Source organism: Phacochoerus africanus, chromosome 11, assembly GCF_016906955.1.
Source record: "Phacochoerus africanus isolate WHEZ1 chromosome 11, ROS_Pafr_v1, whole genome shotgun sequence".
Lineage (NCBI taxonomy): Eukaryota > Metazoa > Chordata > Mammalia > Artiodactyla > Suidae > Phacochoerus > Phacochoerus africanus.
In genome coordinates this window covers 33,169,172-33,191,186 of record NC_062554.1, presented here as the reverse complement: position 1 = coordinate 33,191,186, position 22,015 = coordinate 33,169,172, and the positions used below count along the sequence as shown (strand labels likewise).

General features: G+C 41.5%; 1 pseudogene; it reads right to left on the bottom strand.

The window, feature by feature from the left end:
* Window positions 1-463: 463 nt before the first annotated feature.
* On the bottom strand, window positions 464-18,142 carry LOC125112097 (ATP synthase F(0) complex subunit C3, mitochondrial-like; annotated as a pseudogene).
* Between the last annotated feature and the right edge of the window lie 3,873 nt (window positions 18,143-22,015).

Below are 22,015 nucleotides of genomic sequence, written 5' to 3'. Positions count from 1 at the left end.
AAGTCAAGATTTCTTACTGAGTCTTTGGGGCCTTGGTTGCGTCAGCTCAAAATAATGCATATGCGAAAGAAATATTTGAGGGTAGGACTTTTTTGCTCTATCCAAAAGAATTAATGTAGAGCACTTAGCAGGCTCCTGGGCACATAGCAAGTGCTCAAGAAATAACAGCTGCAACTTCAACAATGCTGAAGATGGTGATGGGATCGGTCATGGGTGGGTAGAGGTGTGGAATGACGGGTCTAACTAAATCAGAGACAGGAAGCACATCCTCAAAATCAGCAGCTGAAGTCATTCTTTCTTTTTCTTTTTAAATCAGTATTTATCTGTCTTCCCTCTGTCAGACTCTGAGTCAACCACTTTCCTCAGAATGCCTGGAGGGTATAGGAAAAGGAAAATACAATACAGGACAGATGAAACACTACAGGAGTAGAGAGAAAGAACTGCAGGAGTGGGGATGGCTTCTTCACAGGGCAAAGAGGATGAGAAAGGCCACCATCAGACAAAAGAGCCCCTTGGCCTCCAAGTGGACAAAGTCCACAAAGGCCAGGAGAAGAACTGTTGCTTCAGAGAATGGGTCTTGACATAAGAAGTCCTGAGGCTCCCAAACACAGTCCCAAGCCCAGCCCAGAGCCAGCTACCCCTACCTTGGCCATCCCAGTCCCAGGGAACTTGGCCTCTGTGTCAATGTCCTTTGAAACCATGCTGGTTTGGAGGCTGTGGCCAGGAATATATGAGATCAGGACACCTAAGCAGCCAAGCTGCCAAGAGGCACTCCTGGCCAAGGATGGACTGGAGACGAACTTAGCATGGGCTCACATTTTCAGGGGCCAAGGGGCTATGGCAGGAGAGCTGTTCTCAAGGCAGAGTAGAGATGGGTGGCAGGCAATAGAGAAAACCCAAAGCCATTCTTTCAGTTTTACAGCTGTGATCCTTAAGTACCTCCTCTTCGCAAAAATATAAGGGTCTCTTCTCTTCAGTTTAGTCCGATGACCAAGTGTTGCATGTCTGCTATCCTTCTTGAGGATATGGGATTCTGCTATAAAAATTCCAAGAATGAGATCTTTGGAATTAAAAATTTTAAGTATCAATCATCCATTTCTTTACATCTAGTTAAGTCCTGCCTCCCTTTCTTTGGTTCTGGGCCAACAGAGAACTCTTCTTATGTGGGTGGTAGCATCAAAGGGCCCTTCATCTAGTCAATGATTGCACTATCCATACTAGTGGCAGGTATTAGCATGTGAATATAGCAGTTTATAAAAAAGGAAGAGTACCTGATAAATGATTGATTATTATTTGTCCATATAATACATTTTAAGGCTTACTGGAGGCAATAGATTTTCTTTACTAGGTGTCATGTTTAGGTTAGGTTTTTTGTTGTTTGTTATGGTGGTGGTGTTTTGTTTATTTTTGTTTGTTTGTTTTGGCTGCAACTATGTGGGGAAGAGGGACTGAATCTGTGCCACTGCAGTAACAACACTGGACCTTTAGCCCTCTGTGCCAAAAGGGAACTCCTTATTTAGGTTAGTTTTAAAGTTATCTATATTTTCTCTATGCACAAAGCCTAGAGGAAATACCCAGAGGCTTCTAAATTGTAGGAAGATTAGGATTTCTCACAAGGAAAGGTAAGGTAGGTGGGATGGCAGAGGCACTGCACTCTTGGGACACAGTCCATCTGAGACTAAAATCCTGCCAGGTCCTCAGGAAGGCCATGGACAGGAACTATTGACACCCAGCCCTTTCCTAAACATATTTCTTCCCATACTTACACAACCCCATCACATGGCCCAGCCAGCTGAAGCACAGGGTAGTCATTTCTCCCAACCATGTGCCTGACTTTATTTCTGCATCAGTAGTTGAATCAACTCTGAGCATTCATGCTATAGCTGAAAAGGCCAAATCCTAGGGCCTAAACCCACTGTTTTTAAAACCATATGGAGTAGATGTAGCCATTCCATAGGCAGTACACTGACATGGCCACACCCTTAAGTTATATAATTATAGGTGTGTTACATGCCACCTGGAAGATATTCTGACTTATCTCTGCCTATCTCCAACCACAAGTGACCCTTAATGTATCAATTCCCAATCCCTTCCCCTTGGGAAAAGAAAGGGATAGATTAAGGTGTTCCTCCTGGCATGTTCCCTTTGGTGGTGTAATCATTGATGATTCTTCACTTAGTATAGAAGAATTAAGACTTTGGACCCAGGGGCCAAACACACCCTGGTTTTATACCTGCTGAATGCCTGTTACTGAACATGAAATCATGATAAGCAGAGCTGAGTCAAGCTTGAGAAGGCTCTTGGGATATGCCCTGGAGTAGAATTCTCAGAGCTGAAGCTCTCAGAGAGACTAGCAAGTTCACATTGATGAGACTGTCTTCCACATTTCTTAGAATAAAATATAACTCTTAGGGTTTTTGTTCATCACTTCCTCATATACTAAACAAAGTAATTCTGTGTATATTGCACCTTAATTTTGCTTACTGAGGTTGTTGTTATATTTCTCAGGGAGGAAATGAAATTAGGTTTAGGTGTAAAACTGGACCAAAGCAATTAGACCAGAAATTAAAGTAATATGTGCTAGGACATGAAACTGTGTCTCCTTAAAACTAATCTCCCCTATGAGTTTATGATTAACGTCGCTATCCAAAACATTATTACTTTTCTTATTCTACCCCTGTTACCCTTAGGATGGAGGAGTATCGAAGAAAAGGAGGGATTGAAACCAAACGGGATGCTGTGGGACCCTCCTGTGCAGAAAAACCCCTCTGCATTCCCCATTTCTTGTTTGAATAGAAAAAGGCTTTAGTCTCCTAGGCCTTCCCTGAGTTACAAAGAGCAGACTCAAGCAGGTAATGATTAGAACAGTAAAGTCCAAGAGTTCCTGTCGTGGCTCAGTGGTTGACAAATCCAACTAGGAACCCCGAGGTTGCAGGTTTGATCCCTGGCCTTGCTCAGTGGGTTGGGGATCCATTGTTGCCATGAACTGTGGTGTGGGTTGTAGACGCGGCTTGGGTCCTGCGTTGCTGTGGCTCTGGTGTAGGCCGGCGGCTACAGCTCTGATTGGACCCCTAGCCTGGGAACCTCCATGTGCCGCAGGAGCAGCCCTAGAAAAGGCAAAAAGACAAAACGAACAAACAAACCACAAAAAAACCAGTAAAGTCCAGGACTCTTTAAACCCAATGAATCTTCAAGCAACTCTTTGAATTGTTCTGCAGAAACTAAGACCCACACCCAGTGAAGGATGGTGACTACCTTCCTTTTTTTTTTGCGATGCGTGCTGCATTTGAAAGTTCAGGCTAGTGACCAAACCCATGCCACAACAGCAGCCTGCTTGCTGCAGTGAAAATGCTAGGTCCTTAACCTGCTGTACCACAAGGGAACTCGAGTCAGTGACTAGTTTCTGAACACAAGCTCAGAGACCCCAAATGGAACCTGAAGGTTAGAACCAGAAGGTTGATGATTGAGATTACCGAAATATCACTCTGCTACTTCACTTCCAACCAATCAGCAGAAGGTTCACAAGCTGATCAGGCATCCTATGACCCCCTCCCCTAACACTGTCTTTAAAAATCCTTGCCTAAGAGTTTCTGTTGTGGCTCAGTGGTTAATGAAACTGACTAGTATTCATGAGGACACAGGTTTGATCCCTGGCCTTGCTCAGTGGGTTAAGGATCCAGCATTGCTGTGGCTATGGTATAGGCCAGCTGTTACAGCTCCAATTCAAGCCCTAGCCTGGGAACTTCCATATGTGGCAGGTGCAGCCCACCCACCAAAAAAAAAAAAAAAAATCCTAGCGTAAAAGCCATCCAGGGAGGTTGGGTCTTTTGAGCATGAACTACCTATTCTCCTTTCCTGGAGCCCTGTAAATAAACCCTACTTTTATGCAAATACCTGCTGTCAGAGTTTGACTCTCTGTACCTCAGGCATAGGAGCCCTTGCTCAGTAACAGACATATTTAGTCAATCATGTGAATCGATTTGTAGGTTACAATTGCAAAACATCAGGTAATTTGATCTATGTAGTTTTATGGTAGAGATAAAACAACATCCATGGCAGAGTGGGTAAATACTCAAGGCTACTGACCACTGGGAACATAACTGGTGGGCAGGGGCAGAGTTCACTGTGAAATAGAGGGTCTTTGAAATTGACAGTGTTCCTCTTCTCACTCTCAATGCAAGTGCAAACGTTCCAGTGATTCCCTATGTAGCTGCTTTCTGGAGTGGTAGAGTTTTACTGGAATTTCCAATCACAAAATTAAAAAAAAAAGTAAAGACAAGTGCTCATTTTATCTTTGTGGCACTGAGCCATTTCTTTCTCCACCTGCAACAAAAAAAAAAGGACTTCACTGTGTCTTCCCATCACTTTCATGCCAGTGCAAGTTGTACAGCCTTGAATGAATCTGGCAGTCCTTCCTCTTTAAAGAGCATTCTGTTGACTACATAGCTTCCCAAGTTCATGGTCTTATTCTGATTTAGAAACACATTTGTGTAGGAAATGCTACTCACTGGCTTAGAGGAGGGCTTGCCCAGTAGGAACCAGGAATTACAAAGGGCGAGGAGAAATGGAAGGGGAAATGGGAGGAGATGAGGGGCCTTGGGGAGTAGAAAAAGCATGTCTTTTGCTAGTTACCCTGCCACGAATTACTGTACCGAAAAGACGCATGAGAAACACATCTGCCCAAAAGAGGACACAAATTAAAAGTACAGGGATGGAACCTGTTGTTTGGGCTGTGTGTGTGCATGGGTACTGCCAGGAGAGATGCTGTAAACATCTAGTCCTGTTCACCTCCAGCATGAGCCACATGAAGAGTACCATTCATCCCTGCTGTCTTCTACAATCTCTAAGGGATAAGTTCTGTGCAATGGGAAGTTCACCTTCCATTACAGGGAATTATTGTTTAAAGTCTCACTCTGAATGAATTAGTTTATAACGCCCCCACATTTAAACCCAACGAATTATCAAGTAACAAATACCAATCAATAGGAAAGAATGGAGGCACAGTAAGTTCATAGGTTGTATGTAGAGCTGCTTTATTGCATAGAAAAGCATCTCGTCTTGTTCTTACTTAGAAATAGCTTGTCCTTTAGTCTTCAGTAGTCCTTTGAGATCTCTTTCTTTAAAGCCTGTTGACTTGAGCTGGGATATCTTAGGCATTGTATGCATAAACTTAAAAGAGTTCTATTATTACATGATGGCTAAGTCAGTACAGGCTTGACAAAGAAAACACCGCCCTGGAACAAACTAGATCTTGGATTTCCTTCGCGGTTTTTCAAATGTCTAATTTGAGAAAAAGAGAAACCAACTGTATTACGAATAAATTTTATTATAGAGAAGAACTTTAAAACAAACAAATGTTGATATAGTAACCCAGACCTTGCTCCACTTGCAGTATTTCTGATGGTAGTCTTTGTCATTTATTCACCACCCTGCAGGAAGTTTTGCCATGAAGCTCCAGTTTTAGTAACTGTAATATGATCCAGAAGATTCAGAGGAAGATGATGATGAGGTGTGTATTCCCCTAATTCAGAGTCACTCCAAGACATTGCTCCTATTTTCCACAGGCAGACATTCATTAAATGTCCCCTGGTTCATCCTTATGCCTAACTGAATGTGTGAGACAGCCAAGACCCCTCAACCTGTTAGCAATTATGAAGTTGTGCTCTATCAATTTTTATGACTCAGCAGGAGGGCTTAGCAAAGACCTATCCAACTTTCGAAATGCAGCTGAAATGTCACTGATCAATATATTCAGCTAGAGTTCAGCTAGATTTGAACCCTCCCTCTTCTGAACTTGCTAAGCACATTACTTTCACTTTTCTTACAGTATTTCTGTTTCTCACTAGCTTGTAAATGTACTGACAATTGGGATCATGTCTTGTGTTGAGAGCTTTGCCATTTGTATAGAATACATGTTAGTCAAATTGAATTGAAGGCTCACCCAGATGTGGAACTATAGAGCTTCACATCACACACAGGTTGTATAACACAACAGTGGTGCCAATGTTTCAAAGTGAGAGAATGCTGTAACAGAAATGGTATCCCGAGCAGTTTCATCATCAACATGTTTAACATTAAACTTCTGGTGTGACCAACAGTGAACACACTTGATTCCAACAGACCGTCACACTGTCCTAGGCGATTTGTCTCCTTATCTCTTCCACTAGGTAATACTTGAAGGTAGGGGTGTATTTACTTATCCATTTTCATTGAGGATTCTTTATTTGTCTCTCTATCTCCAATACCACCTGTTGCAACAGCATGTATAAGCATGTAGGGCGTAATTTGTTACTGCACTGTGTTGTATTTCTGACTGACATAATTTACTCCTCCAATCCTGGCTGTGCAAATTCAACCAAAAGCACTATCCCACTATGGAGACCGTGCTTTCAGTTCTCCTGGATGCAGTTTTCCTAATTGCCCAGCCCAGAATTTTTATCCCTCAAGTCTCAAACCTTTGGGGGAGAGTTGTGGCACTCGATACTGTTGACACCCTCCCCAGTTTTGAAGGTCATGGCATCCATGGCTTCTGTGAGGTTGCATTTAGCTGGTGCTTCTCTTGGTTCTATTAGTTCTGTAATTTTTTTTTCCATTTTTCCATAAATGTTCCCTATGTTTCTCTCATCAGTTCTTTTTCCTTTCTCCTTGATGTTCTTGCCTTTGGCTTCCTGCCAGACTTGCACTGCCAAAGTGTTGAATGACCCTTCTCTGAAAAGACATAGCCTTGTGAATATGTATCTCTACCCTGATCTTGATCCAAATTTCCAGTTTTTGCTGGACCCCTCCATTCACATGTCTTGCTGGCACAGCAAACTTTACAAAGCAAGAGTTTGCATGATTGACCCCAGTTTGCTTCTCTGATGTTATCATTTATCTGTTCATTTATTCACTGCCTTTTGGCTATAGCTATATTGATTCCTTTCTGTTCTTCAAAAGTATCAAGCTCATTTCTGCCTCTAGGTCTTTGTAATTATTCTTCTTTCCCAGAGCCCAGTTCCCCTGGTTCTTCACTCAGCTGTCTCCTTCTTACCCTCTTCCAACCTGGGACTGGCTGCCCTTTCCCACAACAGTCTGTTCTGTTTCCTCCAGTGAGCTCATAGCTCTGAATGTATCACTTGTTTAGAATACAGGTTCTGTGAAGATGCACGATCTGTCACATTGTAGCCTTAAAACAGGGCTGGGCATAGATTAGACATTCTATTAGGAAATCTGGGGTTTTTGTCATAGATCTTTTGTTGACCAGCTGTGTGCTCTTGGGCAGTTCATTTTCATCTATAAAAGATGGAGCACTTTTTCCAACTATTTTCCATGTGTTGTCTAGGATGCCCACTTAGGTATGTGTTAAGAGTGGGCAAGTAATAAGAACAGGGCCAAGTGGGATGGTGCAAAGACTCTTCTACATAATCCTATGGGAATGAAAATAGTTTTACTTTTTCTTTTTCTTTCTTTTTTTTTTTTTTTTTTGACTGCACCCAGGGCATGTAGAAGTTCCAGGGCTAGGGATCAAATCCATGCCACAGCAGTGACAATGCCGGGTCCTTAACCACTAGGCCACCAGGGAACACCTAAGAATAGTTTTACTTTTATTTTGCTTGGAATATTGGCTTTCCACTTAAGATTTCATTTGAAGAAAAGTATCCACATTAAAATTAAAAACACAAATTTTTATTTTTTAATTTTTTCTAGGTGGAATCTCCCAGTTTTATTTTTTTAATTTTTATTTTTTTATTAATGGTTTTTATTTTTTTGCATTATAGCTGGTTTACAGTGTTCTGTCAACTTTCTACTGTACAGCAAGGTGACCCAGTCACACATACATTCACACGTTCTTTTTTCTCACATTATCATGTTCCATCATAAGTGACTAGACATAGTTCCCAGTGCTACACAGCAGGATCTTGTTGCTTGTCCATTCAAAAGGCAATAGTTTGCATCTATTAACCCCAAGTTCCCCATCCATCCCACTCCCTCCCCCTCCCCCTTGGCAACCACCAGTCTGTTCTCCATGTCCATGATTTTCTTTTCTGTGGAAAGGTTCATTTGTGCCTTATATTAGATTCCAGATATAAGTGATATCATATGGTATTTGTCTTTCTCTTTCTAACTTACTTCACTCAGTATGAGAGTCTCTAGTTCCATCCATGTTGCTGCAAATGGCATTATTTTGTTCTTTTTTCTGGCTGAGTAGTATTCCATTGCAAAACCAAATTTTTAAAATCAAAATTCTGATCATTGTAAGGCAACTTCTGTCTTGAATAATGATTATGTCCAAAGCAGAATTCATCCTTCCTGTCCTCCCATAGCCAGTTTGAATTTACTATTGTCATACATATCCAAAAGTTCAGATTTGTTTTTGACAGTTCCTTCTCCCTCTTTCCCTCTCTCCAGCTCAGTGCTGTTCTAAATGCTTTCCTCATCAGTTTTTTTATTTCCATTCCCCAAGGATATGATCCTTTCTAAACCTTAGGCCAGCATATGATCATCTCTGACTTGGATCATTGCAGAGGCCTCCACATTGTTCTCCTTGCACCCCGTGCTGACAATCTTTTCCCCACAAATTACTAGCTGGTCATTCTAAATATTCTACTAGTTAGTGTTTATTTATACCTTCAGTGGATTTTTATTGCTTATAAATATATTCAAAAGACTTATGCTGGAGCCTTTCCTGGTCACAGTGCTATTTGTATCTACCATGTCTTCAATTTGTAAAAAGTGTAATATCTGCAAAGCACATAAAACTAGGTATACCTATAGTTTCACTTCTCTGCAAAGGAGTTACATTCTAAAAATATGAGGATTGCCAAAGAGTTACTAAACTTAGCTCATGTCCACAGCTCTCTTCTCACAGTTCCACACACAGGAGTTACCATTCTCTGTACATAGGATCCCAATCTCCTGGCCAAAGCATCTGGCCAGACATCTGCTGTCTGGGCAGTAGCATCTAAGTCAACATGGCAAAAAAGCTTTGTCTAATCAGTGTTCTCAACTGAATGGCAGTTGACTGACCAACCAAATACTTTCTCCTGGGAAATTTAAATGCAAGATTTGAGAAAATCTGCAGACATTAGGCTAGAAAAGAGTGAAGAGAAACATAGAGAAGAGGTGTTGAGCAGAAGCCAGGGGGCAGAGAAAGTTATGAGTGGGCAAAGACCATCAGAGAGCAAAGCAGGAGTTCCTTGACAGCAAGAGCAGAAGTGGAAAAAGAGATAGAAAGTGGCTGATTCAATTGCTGGATGCCTATTGGATATAGTACCTCCTCCATGAAGCCTCACACTAGGCAAAAGTGTCCTCCTTCTGAACCTGGCACTTATGCCCTCCATTTTGGCCTTTAGTCCACTTTGCATCTCTCTCAGGTCTCTTTGAGTTGAGAAATACAGAACTCAACTCTGGCTAAGGATTCTGAGCAGTCCTCAGAATTTAAAGAAAAGCTAAACTCCTAGATGTCCAAAAGGACAAACTCCAACCCAGTCTTGATCTTTCAAGAGGAGGACTCCAGGGACTTCCCTTCGTGGCTCAGCAGTTAACAAACCCAACTAGGATTGATAAGGATGTGGGTTCCATCCCCGCCTTCCTCAGTGGGTTAAGGATCTGGCATTGCCATGAGCTGTGGTGTAGGTCATAGATGCAGCTCGGATCTGGCATTGCTGTGGCTGTGGGGTATGCCAGTGGCTGCAGCTCCAATTGGACCCCTAGCCTGGGAACTTCCACATGCCACATGTGTGGCTCTAAAAAGTAAAAAAAAAAAAAAAAAAGGAGGAATGCAGACTTTTTCTGTGAAGTGCCATTAAAATGATCCTACTTAACTGCTTCCATTTTATGGCAGTTCACTCAAGAGTCAATTTCCGGCAAGAGAAAGTTGTGTTCTATCACATAAGACCCTTGGCCACCCTTGGTAGGGATGAATGACAGTAGGACTGAACTGGACAGACAGTTCCACAGCACAAAGATTCCTGTGAGATAGAGAAGAGAAAATCAGAGTCAAGGAGGGCGATTTTTACTAAAAGAAAGAGGAGAGAATATCGTGCAAGCAAACAAACAAAACAAAACCAAAACAGATGTGCAGTACCCACTCTCCTTTATTTTACAATTATTTGTAGAGCTCTTTGCCTTCTACTTAAAGGGAGAAAGTAATGCATTTTCCCTTTGGGGGCAGGGTTAGTTCATTAATTTTATTTGATCCTTTAATAATCACAGTATTATTATTAATGTCTAACATTTATTGAGTACACACAGTGATATTGCATTGAGGGTCTTATGTCTATGATCTCAACTGGTTTTCTCCGGAAATGTATACAGTAGTTGTCTTATTAAGTTCACTTGACAGTTGAGAAAACCATGACTTACTTGAAGAGGTTAAGAACTTCCCTAAAAACACAGCCAGTAAGAAACAGAACAGGGCTTGAAACTTGGTTTGTGTGACCCCAAAACTCAGGCCTTGAACTACTCTGATATAGTGATTCCACACTATATGAGCTGATTGATGTTTACTTTTAAGAAAATATTTTTCCATGCTTGTACAATTTTTTCCTTTTTTTTTTTTTTTTTTTTTTTTTTTGCTTTTTAGGGCCACACCTGAGGCATATGGAAATTTCCAGGCTAGAGGTTGAATCGGAGCTACAGCTGCTGGCCTACCCCAGAGCCACAGCAACATCAGGTCCCAGCTGAGTCTGCCACCTACACCACAGTGCCAGATACTTAACCCACTGAGCAAGGCCAGGGATCAAACCTGCAACCTCATGGTTCCTAGTCAGATTCGTTTCTGCTGTACCATGACAGGAACTCCCAAAATATCTTTTAATAATTTATGAAGTCCTGGACACGGCACCTCACACTAAGACTTAGAAGAGCTGGAAAAGAGTTAGAGAAAAGCTACTGAGAGGCAGTCAGGTAGCAGAGAAATGACTGAAGAAAGAAAGTCTCAAAAAAATTATGGCTTTCATATGAAAAATTCTGAAGTACCTGGTCAGACCAATCCCACTGTCCATGGACTAAGGGACAGCCAAGGGAGTAAAGAACAAATGAGATTTCTATGAGGACTTTTGTAGACTGAAACATTTTGTGAAAGAGGAGACTTGGTTATTTCCATTCAAACGCATTGGAAAGATCGAATATAAGTAAAACCAACAAATTTTAAATAAATGTTTAGTTCACACAGAGGCTAAGGCATTCTGTGGCTGCTCCAGCTCTTGCAGGATGAAGTTGGTAGAGCTTTCCACGACTTCCCTTAACATTGCTGACTGGGCTGGAGGGAATTTTAACTTTGTTCACATTTGTAAGCAACCCTTTGCAGAAGGCAGCTTTTGCACAAAGCAGCTCTCTGCAGGAAGCTCTTTTGTACTGTCACTCTGACTAAGTTATATGGTTTTTTTTTTTTTTTTTGTCTTTTTGCCATTTCTTGCCGCTCCCACGGCATATGGGAGGATCCCATGCTAGGGGTCTAATTGGAGCTGTAGCTGCCAGCCTATGCCAGAGCCACAGCAACGCGGGATCCGAGCCTCGTCTGCGACCTACACCACAGCTCACGGCAACGCTGGATCATTAACCCACTGAGCCAGGGCAGGGATCGAACCCGCGACCTCATCGTTCCTAGTCGGATTCGTTAAACACTGCGCCACAAAGGGAGCTCCCCTGACTAAGTTATATTTTAACTTAACCTTTCCCCGGGTGTCCCCATGCTCTATTCATGTCTGGACCAAGCAGACCTTTCAAGTCCAAATCACACAATGCCTTGCTTAACTTGTTTCTTTTCTTAGATTAAAGAAGTAGATATGAAGAATAAGTAATTAACAGATGGCTAGATCTTTCCCCAGCTTCCCTGTGAGTAATCTCTCAAGCAGATGGTATAAACAAGATACTGTGGCACAGTGGATTAATGAGCCAGCTTGTCTCTGTGGCGGTATTGGTTTCACCCCAGCCCAATGCAGTGGGTTAAGGATCCAGCGTTGCCATAGCTGAGCGTAGGTCACAGCTGTGGCCAGGGTTTGACCCTTCCCAGGAATTTCCATATACCGTGGGTGTGGGCCAAAAAGAAAAAAAAAAAAAACCCAAAAAACTGATAGTATCCAAACAAAGATCAAAACGAGTCAACAAGCCTGCACACAGTGGAAGATGGTGAGGAATCTGATCCTCTACCTCAGTGATTAACCGTGATTACATTCCCTTTAAAAATTTTCATGGCCTAGCAGAAACTTCAGAATTGGCTCTGGAATACTAGTCCACCTTCTCCCTAAGTTGCTGGCCTCCTGAATAAAGAATTCTTTCCTTTTCCAACCAACACTTGTTCCTCAAGTGTTGGCTTTCAAGCAGTGAGCAGCTGAGCCTGAGCTTAGTGATTCTTCAACAAGCTTCATATTTTTAGGATGTAATACCTCTGCAGAGATGTGAAACTGGCACAGGCTGGGATGTGGGGGTCTGGGACCCTTCGTTGCAGGGCTGTGGTGCTTGTACCTAGACAAACATCTCCTTGAGCAACAAAATACAAAGAAACTAGAAAGGACTGAAATATTCTGTAAATGCCCAGTTAGGGCAAATTATAGACAATACAAAAAAAAAAAAGGGGAAAAAACAACTTCCACTTCCGAAGAGCCTAGAGCAAAAGCAGGGTGTTGTTGGAAGAAACAGTAGGGTTCTACACAAGCCCCCTGCACATAAAACCACCAAAGGGGTAGGCAAACCACCCCTCTGGCTAGACCATTGGACCCACCCCTTCCCTCACCCCATATGAAGAACCGGCTTGCTGCTCCCCCACTTGCAGAGTGAGCAAGCAAGGGAAATGGTTGCTTGTTTTCATTCCCCACCTCAGTTTCAGCAGGAGCCCCAGTAAAGCCTTGTCAGAATTTCTTGTCTGGCCTCTTATCAATTTCTATTGATTAAGGAAGGCCAAGAACCCACCGTGCTTTGCAGGTATTATATTTTTTACAGATTAAAGATTTTTGGAACCCTGCAAGTTTTTCAGCATCATTTTTCAATAGTATTTACTCACTTCATGTCCCTGTGTTGCATATGGTAGTTCTTGCAATATTTCATTTTTTTTCATTATTACATTTGTTATTGGGATCTGTAATCAATGATTTTTGTGTGTGTGTGTCTTTTGAGGGCTTCACCCATAGCATATGGAAGTTTCTAGGCTAGGAGTCAAATCGGAGCTGCAGCTTCCAGCCTACCCCACAGCCACAGCAAGCAGGATCCAAGCTGAGTCTGTGATCTATATCACAGCTCAGGGCAACACTGGATCCTTAACCCACTGATTGAGGCCAGGGATCAAAACGAACCTGCATCTTCATGGATGCTAGTCAGGTTCATTTCTGCTGAGCCATGACAGGAACTCCCCTGTAATCAGTGATTTTTGAGTTACTACTATAACTCATTGAAAGCCCACGTGTGGTGACCCAAGCCACAGCAGTGACAATGCTGGATCCTTAACTCACTGTGCCACAAGGAAATTCCAATGAAGTATTTTAAAATGAAAGTATGTACATTTTTCTCAGACATAATGCTATTGCACACTTAATTGATTATAATATAGTGTAAGCATAACTTTTATATGCCCTGGGAAACCAAAAAAATTGTGACTTGCCTTATTGCAGTGGTTTGGAACCGCACCCACAATTATCTATGAGGTATTCCTGTGCTGGGCTTTTCAAGCTACTGTTGGACACATCTGCTGTAGGGACAAATTTGCTTCAACAAGATCTCAAGTGAGTCATTCCTGTTCCTAGAATGCAGGCCTGGGGCAGGGAAGAAGACATTATGGGCAAAACTGGTCTCAAATGAATGGAATCCAAATACTTTTGGGAAGCTAAGTGGCCATGTCCTGTGAAATGGCCTTCGCAACAAAGAGTCATGGTCTTGGAGTTCCTGTTGTGGCTCAGTGGTAACTAACCAGACTAATATCCATGAGGATGCGGGTTTGATCCCTGGCCTCACTGAGTGGGTTAAGTATCTGGCATTGCCGTGAGCTATGGTGTAGGTCAAAGATGGAGCTCGGATCCCGCGTTGCTGTCACTGGGGTGTAGGCTGGCAGCTATAGCTCCGATTCAACCACTAGCCTGGGAACTTCCATATGCTGTAGGTAGGGCCCTAAAAAGCTTAAAAAAAAAAAAAAAAAAAAGTCATAGTCTTAGTGCTTTCTGTGAGCCATTGAGGGACAGAAGCAAGATCATCCCCTGTGGCAGGGCTTTCCATGTCAAGAAAATCCAATAAATAAATACTGTTCCACAGAAGTCAGGGGTTTTCTCCCACTGTGACTCATCCAATTTATGTCCTGACTAAACTGTCCTGGAGTTTAACCCGCTGAGCGAAGCCAGGGATTGAACCTGCAACTTCGTGGTTCCTAGTCGGATTTGTTTCCACTCCTATAAGGTTTTCTAGTACTAGCTTATATAGATGACTCAAAACACAAGGAAAAAAAAACCCTCAGAATTTGTAATTTAAAATCTCTTTGTTTTCTCTGAGGTATTTATAATCAGTTAATTTTATTTATATATTATCTACAAAGGTCAAAATATTGCTTCCTTCCACTGTATACTTAGGCCATATCCAATATTTTATTAATAATTCATGGAGGAAGAGGACTATTCCAAATTAGTTCTAAATTAGTTGAGTGCAAACATACACTAGAAGCCAACGTCACCTAGTTGTCATTGGCCTTTGTTCCCAGAGGAGAGATAAGGGTCTGGTCAATTTCTCATTTCACAATGTGTCACTCCCTCCCTTGCCTAAAATCCACCAATGGTTCCAGTTAGGTCTCTGGAAATAGCTCAGTGTGGCTTACCATCACCTGGTCAGACCCCATGCCCCCACCTGCCATTGCAGCCCCATCTCTCATTCTGCGGCCCTCCACTCCCTCACAACCCCTTCTGCCTTTCTACAACCAGCCATGACTCAACCATCCTGCTTACAGTTCCTTGAAGACACCATAGCCTTTCTTTTTTTCAGGCCTTAGCATATGTCCTTCTTCCCTCCTCAACTTTTCGAGCTCATTTTAAATGTCATTTCATCTGCAAAGCCTCACCTGACTCCCAGGTCTAGGTTAGGTACATGAGCCTCTTTTTTGCATTATAATTCCTTATTTATTTTCTTTTATTTACCTGTATTCCCTACTAAGAATCTAAGCCCAATGAATGGCAGGGAAGTGAAAGCCTTACGTGTACACACACGTGTGCATGCATGCACGCGCACACACACACGTGAATATGTATGATATATACACAGGTACATATTATATACAGACAAATTGAGCAGGAAAGAAGTAATTAGGTGATGCGACTTGTCTCATTCCTCATGACCTAGTGTGCTGCAGTTATGTTCATTCAAGTACCAAGCACAGCAAAACCCTGGTTTGCATGACAGTGGGAGGATGCCTGGTCATAGATATGAGGAAGATAGGCAAAGTTGTGCAGGCCTACAGCCAGTACGACCCTTACAGCAGGGCAAGAAGGGCCCCACACTGGGCCGCATACTTTAGAATGTCTTATCTGTCAAAAAATACTCAATAAAAAGGCCTTTTTATCTTGGTTGATATCCTAAGAAGTTTTTCTGAAATTTTACTACCCCACTGAGTGAAGGGTATGACAGGAGAAGGATGCACAAGTTGAACTGGCCCTTCAAATCAGTATAGGCAAGAGTGAGGGTGTGACAATGTATACCCGTGAGTGATGGGAGGGTTAAGGGAGAAAGCTGTCTCCCCCAAATCATGTGAAGCAGGCATCTCTGCAGTTGAAGCTCTCCAGACATCTTTTCTCTTTGCTCTTCTCTGTTTCTCAGTGGTGTTATATAGTTAGGGAGGAGTTGGAAATCTTGAGTCAGAAAAGTGAAGCACTGGGGAGGGCACCTGACCAAGAAGTCCTTGTCAGAGACAAGCTTCCACCCTGCTCCAGTAGACCTGTACTACCAGGCTTACAGGCTGCTGAGGGATAGGAGGGGGTAGAGGTGGAGAGTGTGGGAAGAGGTGGGAGTCCACAGCTTTCTTGGCCTCTAGTCTGTAAGGGCCATATCTATGGAATAAGCTGAAAGTTGTTGGATGGGAATAAGAGTTTAGCCAGGTCATGGTTTGATTTATAACTTGGATCCTTTCCCCTAGGACCCTGTACCCACCTCCAATATTTGGAGTGGGTTTGGCATAGAGTCTTGCTCCATTTGCTATGAAAGCACTTGTGCTAATTGACTCCTTGAAGTGGGCATCATTCCTCTTACATTTAACTCTTTAGTCAGGGAGTGACTAAACTTTTGATGTGTCCTCGTATTGATTCTTCTTCTGTCTCTGATGAACAACCAAACTGCTCACCTTCAAACTCTCTCTGAGAGAGGATCCAATTGGTTGGCTAGTCACTATTTGGTATGGAGCCCCTCTGTTGAGATGACATTTTATGTCTGTGTCTCAGAGACCATCTACCAGCCCATGTTTTGGGTGAGGTAACTCTGCATGAGCTAATCATCTGTGGCCTCAGTGACAGGTCACTCTGTCCACAGTAGTGTGGTGATTTTGGGATAAGGAAACCACTTTGGGCATTCATTCTTAAGAAGCTGTGAACAGAGTAGTCACTCAAAGCTCTATTCCCAATACATGCTCTTTCCCATCTTCCCAAATGGCTACCCAGCTCAGAGAATACTACTTTTGTATTAATTTATTTAAATTTATTTCTTTCTTTTCTTGTCTTTTCTTTTTTTTTTTTTTTGGCTGTACCTGTAGCATACAGAAGTTCCTAGGCCAGGGATTGAATTTGCATCACAGCAATAACAATGTTGGATTCTTAATCACGAGGCCATTAGGGAACTCCTTATGCCAATTTTTTGAAAGTCATCTGTGCAGTTATTCTCATTCTCACCCAAACTATGCCAACCACAAAAAATGTGTGAGAATCTAAATTATATGATTCTGACACTTCTGCAAAAGAGGAAGAAAAATAAGAACACTTTGAAATTCAAAGCATGACTAATTTTTTCAAATTATGTAGAAAGATGTGGTCAGTTATTTCACTGTAAATTTACTCTGGTTTCAGAAATGCCTCATTTGCTTGGAAATGGTTTCATTTCCTCTAGAGCGGTCAGTAATAACCACCATAAAATTAAGACAGTAGGGAAAAAAGAGGCTGCCTCTCTGTTTTAACATCAAATCAATTCCTTTTCATTATACAATGGTTTGGATCAAATTTAGTGGCTATTTTTGCATAATTTATACATACATTTAGTTATAGAATTTATATAATCCACTTATTAAGCTGGCCCAAACACTAGGCTGGTCATTTTTCAGTCCAGTATTTTGGTCATATAGTCTTAATCATCCCTTCATAATGTTATCTGGTTTGTTTAAAAGTAATCCAGTAAGTTGACCTCAGTCTTTCTTCATGCCTGGAATTGGCTCCTTAATGGTCTTCTCTCTCAATGAATGTAGCATGGGTGGATAATGAGCTCCCCTGGGAACTTTTAGTGTTTTGGCTCCTAGCATCCTGTACCCAGTTCTACAAAATGTAAATGTGGATGTCACTGGCATCTCCACAGATGACCTGACTCAAAGTCTTTTGTCTTATCCTGCAAAAAGAGGAGGAAATAGATTAGAAAAAGTGAAACTTAAGTCTCTTCTATGGTAGAGAATCCAAGTGCCTAGAATCAAGGTAGAGAATCCAATGTCTTAGAATCAAGGAGAACTTCAAACACTTGATTCTCCACTCTGATTCTTCATTGGAGCCCATTGCCAGGTTTAAAAGGCTCACACTCTGGCACCGACCTGAAGATTCTAATGTCAAAGTCAGGGGTAGGAATTGGAATTTGTACTTGTTTTAAGTTTCTAATAGTAATTTTTGTGCTCAAGCAGGGTTGAAAATTAGTGATTTGGAGGAGAGGGTTACAATTTGCTTTTATTTTTCCCTCTACCAGTGAGCAAGAGCTTCATTTCACTAAATGATAGATAGATTGCATACATTGGTACTATTCCAACTTTGAGAGAAATTTGGGTTCCAACAGTAACCTCCTCAAAGCACTGGGCCTTAAAAGAAGAGTGTATAGAATCATCCAAGCAAAATCATCGAGCAAAGAAGTCTGCCTGACTTTAGATATTTACTTCCCTCTGAACCTGCTTGTGATCAGTGAGACTTCTGTTTCTCAGGTGTTGAATTTGATTTTTGGAAGCATCAGTATCAGGCATCGTTGGTACACTATTACAAGAGAGATTGCAACCAAATTCTTATAAAAGTCAAAACAAATTGGAATACTACTGAGCAAATGAAAAAAACAAACTACTTTTGTACCTGTGAACAAAATGGATACATCCTAAAAAGTGAGAAATGGCAGGTAGGATCAAGATGGCAGAGGAGTGAGATGTGGTGCTCACATTCTCCCACAAACACATTAAAAAAAAAACAAACCATCTACGTGTAGAACGAGTCACACAGGACATCTACTGAATGCTGGCAGAAGACCTTAAATTTCTAAAAAGGGAAAGAAACTCTCCACATAACTGGGTAGAACAACAGGAAAAAAAAAAGAGAAGGAAGATGAAAAAAGATAAGAAGAGGATCAGCACTCCTGAGAGGGAGTGTGAAATAGGAAAGGAACCCACACCCTGGGAAGTTACCTAACTGACAGGGAAATCAGCCAGGACAGAGAGGGAACCTCAAAGCATCCGATAAAGTAGAGCAGCTGAGCTGAGGATGATAAAGCAGAAAGAGAGCTACACAGATGATCGGTACCACCATCCCCGGACACCACAGCCTGGGCTGCTTGGGTGGGAGCTGGGTGAGGAGACCCAGGCTCTGGAGGTCAGTTCTGGGGAGAGGACTAGGGTTGGCTGTGTGGAGACAGCCTGAGGGAATAGTGTGCCATGGTCTGGGGAGCAGACTGCCACAGTCAAGGGATCATGAGAGGAGACCTGGGCCCACAGAAGAAGTAAGGGGCCATTGTTGGGGAAGGCAAGAGGAGGAGGGGTAGACTGACATAGAATATCTTTCTCTGCACACTGTGGTCTCTTGGGCAGCAGGGAACCTCTTGCATGGGCTACAGGTGGTGGGGGCAAACCACTGCAGCTATCTCAGACTCCAGAATTGGGTGTGGCCCACCTACAGTCCCAGTCACCTAAGAGGTCAGACAGAGGATGGCATTGTAACTGAGAGCCACTCATTGTTGCTCTTACTCCCCTGAGAATGCACATGCATTTTTGCTACCACTGCCAAATGCTCTGGGTGCCATCTACAACTGCCTGAGGGTCACTGCCACTTCCCAGGGCCCTGCAACCAGGAGCAGCCTGCACCACCTCCCCACAGGTCCTTGTCACTGTCAAGGGCCCAGCAACCAGGAACTGGCTACTAGCCCTTACCATGGCCTGCATCTCCCTGGAAAAAACTGCAGGCTGTATACCAGCATTGGGATAACAGTCTACAAATACTGAAGAAAGAGACAGCAAGCATCCAAACCAAAAGCAGCACACACACACGTGCACACACACACACATCCCTCACAAAATATCTGGGGCATTATCACATATAAATAGCCCTCCAAGACTACACTGGTTGTTTTTCCTAAACTCCCAGAATAAGAAAAACAAAAGCAAAATGAGGACACTCAGGAACAATTCCCAGTTAAAACAACAGGAGAATTCCCATGAAAAAGCAAACAATGAAACAGTCCTCCACAGTCTAATAGACATCAAGTTCAAAAGGGATATAGTGAAAATACTGAAGGAATTAAGAGCACATATGAAGGAATTAAGAGTGGATATGAACAGTAATGCAGATTACTTTAGAAAGGAACTAGAAAATATAAGAAGAAGCCAAGAAAAATTAGAAAATTCATTTGCAGAAACAAGCTGAGTTAAAGGCATTGAAGAGCAGAATAAATAACGCAGAGGAATGAATCATGCCTTGGAAGATAGAATAATGGAAATCACCCAATCAGGATAGCATACAGAAAACCAAATGAAAAAAATATGAAAGCAATAGAAGATATCTATGGGATAATAAAGAGAGGGCCAATTTATACATAAGAGGGATTCCAGAAGGTGAAGAAAAAGAAAAGGGGATTGAAAATATATTTGAAGAAGTTATAGCTGAAAACTTTCCAAATTTAAAGGAAACAGATATCAAGATACAGGAAGCACAGAGGGCCTCAAACAGGCCCACATCAAGACATATTATAATAAAAAGGGCAAAAGTTAAAGATAAGGAGAGGATTCTAAAGGCAGCAAGAGAAAAACAAAGACTTAATTATAAGAGAACCCCCATAATGCTATCAGCTGATTTCACTACAGAAACACTATGAGACTGGCAAGATATATTCAAATTTCTAAAAGGGAAAAAAATTGTAGCCTAGAATACTTTATCCAGAAAGAATATTAAAACAGAAGGAGAAGTAAGAATTACTCCAACAAACACAAACCAAAAGAATACAGCAATACTAAGCCAATTTTAAAAGAAATAATGAAAGATCTTCTCTAAAAAAAACACAAGGAATAGCAAAAGGATAAACATGAAAATGTCAAAAAAAAGGACCTCAAAATCATAGAATGTGGGAAGGAAAGTAAGAAAATTTAGACTTTTTTTTTTTTTCAGAATGTTTTTGAGCCTATATGACTATCAGGCTAAAGCAAGCTGCAATAGGAAGGGGTTAACATTCTTGAAAAACAGGGCAACCACAAATCAAAAGCAAAGAATACATTCACAAAAACTAAATAGATGACACAAGCATAAAATAAAAGAAAATCATCCAACAAAAAAAGAAAAGAACAAAAGGAAAACATATAATCAACTGGAAAACAAAGTTTAAAATGGCAATGAATACATATTTATCAATAATTACCCTAAAAGCTAATGGACTTAATGCTCCAATCAAAAGATATAGAGTGACAGACAGGATTTAAAAAAAAAAAAAAAAAAAAGAGCTTACAATATGCTGCCTGCAAGAGACTCACCTTAGGGCAAAGACACAAATAAACTGAAGTGAGAGGATAGAAAAAGATATTTCATGTGAATGTAAAAGACAGGAAAGCAGGAGTTTCAATACTCATATCAGACAAAACAGACTTTAAAACAAAGGCCACAAATAATGACAAAGAAGGACACTATTTAATGATAAAATGATCCATTCAAGAAAATATTACACTCATCAATATATATGCCCCTAATATAGGAGCACCCAAATGCATACAACAAACTAATAGACATAAAAGGAGAAATTAATAGGAATATAATAATAGTAGGAGATTTTAACCCCTACTCACATTGATAAATGGATCCTCCAGGCAGAAAATTAATAAGGCAAAAGACACAATAGAAAAGTTAAACTTAATTGACATTTTCAGGACATTACATCCAAGAAAATCAGAATATACATTCTTTTCAAGAGCACACGGAATATTTTCAGGGACTGACCATATACTGGGGCACTAAATTAACCTCAACAAATGTAAGAGTATAGAAATTATTTCAAACATCTTCTCTGACCACAATAGGCATGAAACTAGAAATCAACCACAGGATAAGAAATAAGAAAAAACTGACTACATGGATACTAAGCAACATGCAACTAAAAAACCAATGAGTCAACAAGGAAATCAAACTAAAATTAAAAAATGCCTTGAGGAGTTCCCATCATGGCGCAGTGGTTAACGAATCCAACTAGGAAGCATGAGGTTGCGGGTTTGGTCCCTGCCCTTGCTCAGTGGGTTAACGATCCGGCGTTGCCGTGAGCTGTGGTGTAGGTTGCAGACGCGGCTCGGATCCCGCGTTGCTGTGGCTCTGGTGTAGGCCAGTGGCTACGCCTCCGATTTGACCCCTAGCCTGGGAACCTCCATATGCCACGGGAGCGGCCCAAGAAACAGCAAAAAGACAAAAAAAAAAAAAAAAAAAAAAGCCTTGATACAAATGATAAAATCTAAGGGGTACTGTAAAAGTAGTGCTTAGAGGGAAGTTCATAGGATTACAGGTCTTCCTCAAAAATGAAGAAAAATCTCAAATTGACAGCTTAACTTACCACCTAAAAGAATTAGAAAAAGAACAAACAAAACTTAAAGTCAGCAGAAGGAAGG